This window comes from Protobothrops mucrosquamatus, unplaced genomic scaffold, assembly GCF_001527695.2.
Source record: "Protobothrops mucrosquamatus isolate PMUCROS unplaced genomic scaffold, P.Mucros_1.0 scaffold257, whole genome shotgun sequence".
Classification (NCBI taxonomy): domain Eukaryota; kingdom Metazoa; phylum Chordata; class Lepidosauria; order Squamata; family Viperidae; genus Protobothrops; species Protobothrops mucrosquamatus.
Window position 1 is genome coordinate 429,271 of NW_015386604.1, and position 4,758 is coordinate 434,028.

Genomic DNA, 4,758 nt, shown 5'->3' on the forward strand with positions numbered 1-4,758 from the left:
AACTGGGATGCCAGGCCCCACACGCTCACCACCTCCTGTATGCATGCCCAGATAGGTTCGGCTTCTCCCCAGCTTTGCCTCGCCCAGCCCAGCCTCTCCATGCTGTGAGGAGAGCATGCCACTGACTGCCAAAACTGGGCAGGCTGGGGGCTGAGTGGCATTGTGCAGGTAACATGGATTCTCCAGTTGTTTGCAGCATCCCCTCCCCCGGAGCCCACAGAGCCAGGTGTGTGAACTGGGCAAATGCCAATTGCTGGCTACCTCTAGCCGATGATGCCTTTCTTCATTCCTTGTGGAGCGTGACACCTCCCCAGCTGCATTTCTTCCCTGTTTTTCACTGCCACCTGTGTACACGTCTGGCATGGATGGCTACCACAAAGTTGTAGATTGGCTCTCGGCCAGCCTGTTTTATCTCCTCTCCTCTCTCCCCCCTTGTCCTTCTTCTTTCTCTTTGGTGCAGCTCCGGCTGACTCCTCTTTCCAAGGCTGCGTCTTTTTTTCTTCCTCTCCTTTTATAGCCTCTCCTGTTTCTACCCCCCTCCTCCTCCTTTCTCTTCTGCGTGAGCCAGAAATGCCGATCCTGGGGCCTTTGTCTTGCCCCAGCAGCCCTGCAGCTCCTGAGGACTCTCTCATGGCAAGTCCTGTGCTGCGCCACTTCGGCTTTTTCCTCCCCCGCTATCCTTGGCTAGGCTGGGAAGGGTCATGTACCATCTGCCAAGTGCCAATGAAAACCCTGTACTAGTCCAAACTGGTTCATGGTAGGTATTCAAATGTAATATAAAGCAATGTAATATAGAATTACTGGTTTGTATGTTTAACAGCCTAAGAATCCTTGGGCTTTTGTCTGAATTTATGAAGCTATACGCTTTGACCAAACTACTACCTATATCCCGTATGCATTCTTACTTTGTCTCTTAGGTTTGAGTACTGTCTTGTACATTTGAATGCAAGTAAAACTGTCCTAATGGTCTTGAAGTTCACAATCAGGATTCACAATTCAAATATGGTTTTGCCTCAATTCAGATGAATGTGAGTACTAATCAATTTCAAATTTTGCTATATTTGTAATTGAAGGGCACGCACAGAAGAAGTATAACTGGGTTCGATATTTTCCCTATCGTACAGCTACTGAATGAGAGCTGATAGAGTTCGAGTATTATCGCTGTCTGGTGGATTTCTGAATAGGTGTTCTTTTTTCATACTCGTGGCAATAACTTAACAGATGTCTGCTGTTGAAGCCTGTTCTTCACCAGCAGATCATACACTAAATAATTAACCTGTCAGCCATCTTTAGGAATTCAAACAGGAAAAATAAATAAAACCTCAGTTTATTTTCCAGCAATCCTGTTCTGACAGGAGGGAAATTAGGGGAAATTGTCCAGATGGATAGTTAGTGTAAAACCTTTGAAGGAAGAATGAAATTCATAGTAGTATCTAAACATATTTTTTATTAGATGCTTTCACCACTAGAGGGTAGAAAGAAAATCTGGGTGTAGGTCTGATAACGGAGATGTATATTGTTGTATATGAACAATATATAATTGTTGATATACAACTACTGCTTTGATCAAATCATACAAATTAAGCAAAAATAAGCACATGTCTCATGTAATTAATCTATTAACTTCTTGAACGTTTTTTTAAATTCTCACAAGAACCATAGTCTTAGAACTCTCACTTTTTAATTTTTTTTTATTTTTTAAAACAACAAAACATAACACACATACACACACAATGTATACTCCTCCTTTTTTTTTTAACAGCAATTTCGTAACGGTAATCTTCTATTATTTACATTTTCTCCCCTTATTCTTCTTTAAATATATTTGTCCTTGTTGTCTTGTTTTTTGTTTGCATTTTTCTTCCTTCATACTATACTTCATACTAAAAATAATACATATTATTATTACTATACATTATTATACACATATTTTCCATTTTTGACCTTTCCACATTTATTTTTGCTGGCTTCCATTCTGTTGTTATTATTTTCAACCAAATGGAATATTTTCCCACCCCGAAAGGCAACACAAATCCCCACTAAGTTATCAACTCAGTTATATATAATATCTTCCCAACATCCTGTTAGCAGTTACTGTGACTATTGGACTAATAAATGTGGAGCTTTTGGCTTGCTCTGAGCTTGGTTGTTTTCTTGCATTACCCAAACTAATTCACATCATCAGTGCGACAAATATTTTCCTTTATTGAAATAAATGTATTTAGTAAAAAAGGGTCCCAGATAGCCAGGGCTTTTTTTGTCATAGAACACCCAGAACAGAGTTCCAGCACCTTTTTTGGATGAAACCTTGTAGGGTAGGCAAGGTGGATTGTATGACGTGTGAGTTCCGTCACCTTTTTTTTTTTACAAAAAAAGCACTGGATAATACTATCATAAAATCTGCATCAACAAGTGCACCAATAAATGCAATATTAACCCTGGATTAATAGGTATTTGTATAACTGTTATCTTTCCCTGTGGGCTCTTATGTCTTCAGGTTTGGTTAGAGATTTTCACCAATCATTCTTTTTCCCCATGCTCCACAGTTCCAGATAGATAAATAAGTTCCTCCCAAAGAAGAGCTACACTCCAGTCTACCTCTTTATTCATATACCTCAGGGTGGGGGACTATGATCCCTTATGACCATGCTGGCTCAGGAATTCTGGGAGTTGAAGTCATAAAGGGGCCATAGTCCCCACCCCTGATATACCTGAATGAAAAGTTCTTGAAATTTTTAGTGTACAGCCTACCAGTTTTGACCATGGTAATAATAAAAATTAGATGTACTTTATCTGAGCTACAAAGATCCAGATGATCACTAGATGATTAAGCTGTCAATAGCTCTGCCTCTATTAAGTGATTGTCTGTATTTTTGCAGACCAGCCATAATAAACTAATTGGAATGAAGTCTCTCCTATAATTGTCAATTTGAAAAAAAAAACCCTATTTTAGTCACAATGGAAAGGGGGTTTTGGACAAATCATTTATTGGGTTAAAAATCCTCCTTGGCTCTTTCTGTAAAGCTAATTTTATACTATATCACATAAGTAGATAGTACAAGCATAAGGAGAGGCCAGCCTGAGGCAAATACAATTCATAATTGATTAAGATATATTACGCTACGTGATGTACACACCCTTTTACAGAGAGGCATGCAAAAACTGCTTCCACCCACATTCTTTGAAGGAAAAATAACGTGAGCTTTCATATTTCAAAGTCATGAACTGATAATCATAGATCAAAGGACACAATTGTGTGTGCTCAAGAGTATCAAAGCCCTTCAGTGCAGTCATGATGCAAAGTAGGCTGGCCACTTTGGGTTCCTGAAAACATTACATTTGGTACGAAGGCAGTTCTGGTGGCCAGGCATGAAAAAAGACATTGAGAGTTATGTGAAAAGCTGTGCTACCTGCGCTGCTATGAAGAAATGTCCTGGAAAGTCTCCAGGGCTCCTGCAGAGGTAGCTGACCCTTCCCAGCCTTGGGAAGAAATAGCTATGGATTTTATAGTGGACCTACTTGAGAGCAAGGGAAATACTGTAATATAGACTGTGATTGATCTGTTTTCCAAACAAGCTCATTTCATCGCTTGTTCAGGGCTTCCCTCTGCTCAGAAACCGACCAAGAAGTTTTTGAAGCACATCTATCAGCTCCACGGAGCTCCTAAATCAGGGGTGTCAAACTCAATTTCATTCTTCTTGGGAAGAATTGCAGCAATAAAAATGAATGTTCTCCCCAAGTTTCTTTTTTTGTTTCAAATGATACCTATCTTAAAAAAGGATTTAAATTTGGATGAATGGCAAAGAGGTATCAATAGGTTCATATGGCAGGGGGAAAAACCTAGGGTAAAATTTAAAATTCTGCAAGATGCACGGGAGAGAGGGGGACTTAAAGCCCCTAATTTAAAATTATACTATGAAGCAGTGGTACTAACTTGGATTAGTGATTGGATTAATTTAACTAATAGAGATATTTTGAAACTTGAGGGTTGGGATTTATATTATGGATGGCATGCTTACTTATTTTTTGATAAGAAAATTGATCGGGCTTTCAAATCTCATATTTTAAGGATTGCATTGCTGAGAGTTTGGAAAAAGTGTTCATATAAGCTAAACTTTAAAATCCCAATGTGGGCGATTCCGGAACATGCAATACAAGGAATAGCAAGGGGAGTAAAATTACAAGGTATTGCTTATAAAAAGTTACTTAGGCTAAGAGGACAGGACTGGCAAATTAAATCATTGGAAGAGTTAAAACAGGATAAGGTTCTCCAGTCCTGGTTGCTACATCTTCAACTTGTTGAGAGATGGCATATAGATCAAAAATTGGGTTTAATGTTGGAAGATGTGAACTTGATAAAACAGATTAAAGATCAAAGTAGAGCCCATATTAGGAGAATATATAGTGTTTTGATAGAATTTGATTCGGAGACGGAATTGGTTAAAGACTGTATGATTAAATGGGCTCAAAATATCCAAGAACCAATTAAATTGGAAACTTGGGAGAAAATTTGGGTAAGAAATGTCAAGTTCACTCAGGCACAGAATTTAAGGGAAAACTTTTATAAAATGTTTTATAGATGGCATTTGGACCCTCAAAAATTGTCTTGCATGTATCCGAACTTGCAACCAAAATGTTGGAGATGTGGTAGTATGGATGCTACTTATTATCATATTTGGTGGACATGCAGGGATGTTAAAGCTTTTTGGATTAAGATTTGGTGGAATATTCAACAGATTTTTAAGAAAAAGATAAAAT

The 4,758-nt window shown here is 38.6% G+C and overlaps 1 long non-coding RNA gene across 1 annotated transcript in view; it reads left to right on the forward strand.

Moving 5' to 3' along the window:
* Positions 1–629: 629 nt before the first annotated feature.
* LOC107286180 overlaps positions 630–4,758 on the forward strand; it is a 6,553-nt gene continuing 2,424 nt past the window's right edge. The window contains exons 1-2 of the long non-coding RNA XR_001548848.1: positions 630–757; positions 918–1,028. This is a non-coding gene — a long non-coding RNA (uncharacterized LOC107286180). The remainder of the gene's footprint in view (positions 758–917; positions 1,029–4,758) is intronic.